Source organism: Pholcus phalangioides, unplaced genomic scaffold, assembly GCF_987345545.1.
Source record: "Pholcus phalangioides strain wild (caught in Gottingen) unplaced genomic scaffold, Ppha-v1.0 ptg000042l_1, whole genome shotgun sequence".
Taxonomy (NCBI): domain Eukaryota; kingdom Metazoa; phylum Arthropoda; class Arachnida; order Araneae; family Pholcidae; genus Pholcus; species Pholcus phalangioides.
Genome location: NW_028301628.1, coordinates 33,106,323 through 33,112,322, shown reverse-complemented (window position 1 = coordinate 33,112,322; position 6,000 = coordinate 33,106,323). Strand labels below are relative to the sequence as shown.

The 6,000-nt window shown below is 42.6% G+C and overlaps 1 protein-coding gene across 1 annotated transcript in view; it reads left to right on the top strand.

The window, feature by feature from the left end:
* Positions 1–1,111: 1,111 nt before the first annotated feature.
* The window catches only part of LOC149064915 (uncharacterized), a 32,780-nt gene continuing 27,891 nt past the window's right edge, over positions 1,112–6,000 (top strand). The window contains exon 1 of the mRNA XM_089254752.1: positions 1,112–1,563. The gene's annotated coding sequence lies outside the window, so the exon portion shown is untranslated. The remainder of the gene's footprint in view (positions 1,564–6,000) is intronic.

The following is a 6,000-nucleotide window of genomic DNA, read 5'->3' as shown; positions in this document are numbered from 1 at the left end:
CTGATGGTAGAATTTACGTTACTGAAGTTGCACCATGAGAAGACTTACCACATTACAATACCCTGCACCCTGATCACGCGCATTGGCATACGCAAGATCGAATCGACTTTTAGAGGGGGGGGGGGGCACATTGGGTTTGGGGAGCACAAGGAATCTCTCCTAGAGAAATATTTTGAGCTACTAACCTTCAAAGTCACTGTTTTGGTCGCTTACTGGATTTGCCTTTCACTCTCTAAGTGACTCACAGATAGGCCGTCTTAAGAGAATCATGGGCTTCCAGGTCAAGTGGTTTTACTGAGGCCTCACCTGGTAAATTATAAAATTTTTCAACTAGATCTCATTTTTGTGCCCCTCCCCCCTCTTTTCTTGAGGCCCCTGAGTCATGCGTGGGTGGGCCCATGCATTAAGACGGCACTGCTCACAGACTTTGTTTCTCGATTGCTAAGTGACTCTTTTGTTGACTCACTGACCTGGTCCCTCGCTCTCTAGCTCACCACTCTTTTGGTAGCTCACTGACCTGGTCCCTCGCTCTCTAGCTCACCACTCTTTTGGTAGCTCACTGATCTGGTCCCTCGCTCTCCACGTGTCTTACTGACCTTATTTCTTGCTCCCTGAGTCACTCTTCTGGTCGCTCGCTGACCTAATCCCTTGCTCTCTATGTCACTCTTTTGGTCGCTAACATGCTTGCGACCCTTAACTGACTGGCCCTTCGCTCTCTAGACATAGGTGGATTTAAGGTTTTACTGCCTATAGGCTACACAAATATTTTGCTGTCCTTTTTCCCATTCTTCTAATTATTTTCTTTACCATTGGTTTCTCAAATTTGCCTCCCTGCAGGGGCGTAGCCAGAAATTTCGTTCGGGGGGGGGGGGGCAAAGTGACAGAACAATGGATTTGGCCATCTTTTCCCCTTTTTTCGGTCATTTTCTCACATTTCGGGGGGGGGGACCAGACCCCAAGTCCCCCCCCCCTCGCTACGCCCTTGCCTCCCTGGGATACAGTCGGCCAACCAACACCTTCCATAGCAGAAAGCTTCCCGCGCGAAGCTTTGACGTCACTGAAGTCGTCCATTTCACTTGCAGTCATTGGATAAAACAGGCCGACGTATGCGAAATATCTTTACCTTTTTTTTGCAGTACATATATGCGATGACTGTAGGTGAAATGGACGACTTCAGTGACGTCACGAGCTTCGCGCGGAGACTTTTTCTGCTATAGAAGGTGTTGGCCAAGTACTCACAAATATGTCGCTGACTGCATAATCGGTATTAAATAATTATCTTGACGCCCTAACGGCCCTAACTAGTGTCAGGGGGGAAAAAAAGACACATCGCCAAATTCAGCATTCAACGCCAACTACGGTAATCGCCAAAAACCACCTGCAAGTGTGAGAGGAAGGAAGGAAGAAGAGGTTGCTGGTGGTTATTCCGCGAGTGGTTTTCAGTGCCGATTGTTCTCTTTCTTTGCTGTTTGTCGCGAAGTTTCTTTTGTGGGTGTGTTTGCCATTCTCTGTATTTTGTCGACTTTTATTTTTGATTCCACCTGTCGGATCACATTTTTAAAGGTGAGTTATTATTATCATCATTGTATTTATTCAAACTATTTAATGAACAAATTCCTCCGGTAATAGTAATAACCAGTTATGCGAGAGAATTTTTCTTTTGTGATCCTAAAGTATACGCATTATACGCCATTGGCTCATAAATCTAGATATGTATTTTCGTGTTTACGCTGAATAATCTCATTTCTTTTATCGCAATTTTTTTGTATCGGAAACAAACGCCCGATCATTTTTTTTAACATTGTGATAATTTTCTTGATCCTAGACGCCTTATCCTTGATTTTTTTCTTGTAGGTATGGCCCGGCTTTTAACTAATCCTACTAAAAAAGTTCTTTCAAGACCCGTAAAACAAATTGTAGGCTATTCGGGCCTATTTAGTCAAATCGATCGCCCCCGGGGGGGAGTGGCGGATTAAAGTCGGTTGATGCCCCGAGCGCTGAAAAAAACATTGGGCTCCTTAAATTAGGAAAAGGTGTGAAGTTGGGTTTCAGGGCAGGGCCGTCTTAAAGCATCATGGGCCAAGTGATTTTTCTGAGGCCCTATCGGGCAAATTCTCGAAAATTCAACCAGACCTCATTTTTGTGAGACCCCTTTTCTCTTGGGGTGCCCGGGTGGGCCCATGCCTTAAGACAGCACTGTTTCAGAGCCCTTCAAAAGACGGGGGGAGGGGCAATGCCCGCTCCCGCCGTTGAATCCACCTGTTTACGGAGCTCCAGCTCGGGTGGGGCGATTATTGCCATTTTGCCTTTTTTTTTACTTTATAAATTCACTATAGAAAGGCTCGTGTAAAATCTGGCCTGAGGAGCTCCTGTTGCTGGACTTATAGGGCTATGATCAGAGTCGTTTTAATCCATGGGTCCACCAGAGCAGCCCTTTTCGGACGCGAAGCCGGTGAGGAATAAATAGCGGGGCTGAAGGTGTTCCAACAATTGTGCACCTCAGCGCAATTTCATATAATCGGGGGGGGGGGGCTGTAAATAGGTGTCTAAAAATTAATATGTTAAAAAATGTACAGGGATGCTGAAAAATTTCTCAAATTTAAACACGCAATCATGAGTGTCAATGGAGACACAAATTAATGAAAATTTCCAATTGATATAAATTCCGACCGGGAAAAAAATGAATTCAGAACAAGGAAAATGATTGGAAGAAGTTATTCCAACTCCGTAGAAAATTCAGAATTTTTGAAAGGAATAATTCCAGTAACAATCAAAATTTATGAAAAATAATTCCGGCACCCCTCCCCCAAATGAAAATTCAGAATTTGATTCAGATTTGACTGATGAAAAAATTCATGAATGAAACTTCATTCAGAATTCATGAAAGAATCGATTCCATCACCAAGCAAAATTTGTTACTCATATTTATGAACGAACTAATTCCAGAATTGGTGAAAATTCTGAATTAGTTTAAAAAATAATTCAGAATTTCATAGTAGAAGCTGACATCTTGTTTACTACAAAAAATGCATATATTTGATACATGTAACTTCTATTATTATCAGTATACGAGAGATTGGTGCACATAAGGGCGGCTGAGCATGAGCCACGCGGGAACGGCCCGGAAGCCTCAAGTGCAGAAAGGGCCTCATAAAAAATAAAATCTGATTAAAACTTTCAAAAGTGAGCATGGTAGGCAGACATTTGTAGCTAGGTAAAAATCACTTCGACCGACCGGAGGGCCCGCGATGCTCTGAAAATGGCCCTATGACAAGTGTGCTCGCACCGGGGCCCCGCACTCACGGTAATAGCTGGGCTTTCCAGAGCGCGGGGCCCTGCGCTATCGCTGAATAATGCACATTCCCTAAGAACAGTGCAGAATTGTCTTATCGCGCAGCTTAGAAATTAATATTCCATGACATTCTCCGCCGTGGCATCACGTTATGTGAGATGTACAGGGTGTACCATAAATTCGTAAATCTGTATATATAAAAACGAATGTATGTCTGTCTGTTTGTCCTTTATGCATTACTACACCATTCATCCGATCGCCGTGAAACTTTGGGAAGTTGTACACTTCAACGACTTGTGCAAAGTTTCTGGCATAGTTTTTTTTTCCTTTCCTTCCTCTGAGATCGCAGCAACGCGCGACAGGTAAGCTAGTAAATTCATAAAAATTGAAAGAATTATTTTAATGCGGTTTGCGATAAGTTATTCTGACGAGGGGGTGTTTTTGTGCAAAAAAAGTGTTCAAATTTTTGTCGATAAGAGGGCATTGCACGAAAGCAAATCACTGGAATTATGCAAATCGGTCCTATAAATGCAGGTTATGTGATTAACAGCTCATTTCTGAGTTTTCAAATACTGGCACTTGCCTAAGGTTTTCATTGTGGTGTTGACATTAGTGGATAAGTTGTCTTACCTCACCCACAAATCGCCGGCTGAAGCCTAATGAATGTGACAGAAATAGTTCTGTGAAATACTTGTGTTGAAGAAAGGTTCTGTGAAGGAATTGTTATTTGTTTTCGTGTGCGTGTGCGATTCCTTCTATCGACACAAATTTGAACTAATTTCTTTTCGATACAAAAAAAAAAAAAAAACACCTTTTCATGAGAATAACTTTTTTGCAAACCACATTCAAATTTACCCATTCCTTCAGTTTCTATGAAATTTTAAACCATTTATGAATTTATGAGACACCCCTGTAGATAGATTTGTCTTGGCGAGCTCTACAAGAATGTAGTAAAATGAAAACCAATAATAATCATGTGAGGAAATCATAGTACAAAGTGGAATTTTTTTTCCAGTTAACACGACGTTAACATTGTCAGGGCCACCCTTATCAGACGCGGGGCCCGATGCGAAAATAATTTCGGGAATATTTAGCCCCGATTTTATACATTAATTATATCTTGTGGGGGAGGGAATCGGCATCCAAAGATTCATGCATTATCACAAATATACAAGAATGTTGAAAAATATCTACTCGCCAAATGAAAATTCGGAATTAATCGAAGAGAACAATTATGAAAAGAGAACAAAACGAAAATTAATGAGAAAAATTCCTAACATTACAAATATATTTTGTTTTTTTCTTCTGCTAATTGCAGCACCCCTGCTAAACCGAGGGGCCCCGTGTGACTGCACCTGTCGCACACCCCTAGGGAAGGCTCTGCATTCAGTTAAGAACTTGCGGCCTTGTCCCGACGCAACCTACTCTAATTTTTTTTTAAATTAAATCCACTACGTGAGGAAAAGGAAAAAAAATCAGCAAATGTCACCTCTTTGGTAATATTTGCATATTTGATTTTGTAATGCTCACCGGGCATCACAATTCGATCATGTCCTCGCACAAATTACACTAGAGCGTCGTCGGAACGTGGGAGATATTTCACCTCATGCGATTCAGTCGAATTCTCTTCTCATGAGACGTCATGGTAGTTGGCATCGCAATTTGTTGGCGTTGCTTCGAGAATGTAATCTCATCTGTAATACGAAATGAAACGCGAAGCACGAACATGGAATACGAATCGGCTGCATTATTACATACAATGGCGGCAGTTTTTTTTGCTGGCTGGCGACGAATGTGGATGGAGCAGATAAACGAAAAAATCTCGACCTTGACCTTCTCGAGTTTAGCCATAGCGTTGAGCACTTTATATGGTGTAAAAAAACAACAAAAATTCTTCATAAATCCTGTTTATATCTATGATGAGCTCATTCGAAGCTTGCTCGATAGAGCTTTCAGAAAGGTAACAATAACATGCGATTTCACGGAATTTAATCTTCAAGCATCAGCACCCGCCTCTTTCTCACGGAAAAAACCAGGAAAACCATTATGCCAATGCCTGTTTCTCGCATGAGCAAACGGGACACGTGCCAAGGTCCAAAAATTTTTAGCGCCCCAAAACTGACTGCCTTTTGCATTTTATTCAAAACCCACGTGCCTTCCTCCCAGTGTATGTTTCTGCTTCAAAGAAGACTATACGAGCCCCCCCCCTCCCCCCCCCTCCCCCCCCCCCCCAAAAAAAAACTTATTCCCCCAGTGCCAAAATTTGAGGAATAGGAACTGTTCTAAGCTTGTGGCTACATAGGACCTCGATTAACCGAGTTTCGGGTTATCGAGCCACAGACATCCTGAAACGGGTCCAGCCCTTGGGCCGGGCACAGCTGCCATCATTTTTTTTGTTTTGCATGCTATAAATTCACTATAGAAGGGCCCGTAAAATATCGGGCTTGGGGACTGCAACGATCACATCCTAAGGGCCCCTGTTCTAGTACGGGGGAACATGTCTAAGGCGAGGTTCACCGACATGAAAACACTAGACTGCTGCTCATAGGCGGAGATAGACTTGGAAGTCTGGGGGCAAGATCATTATTGCTGGGAAGCACGATGATGTCGCTGGGCCCCCCCCCGTATCTCTGCCCATGCTGCTGCTACTTATTAAACAAAACTAATGTAATTCTTAAAATAAAATTGGTGTTGATTCTAAATTAGTG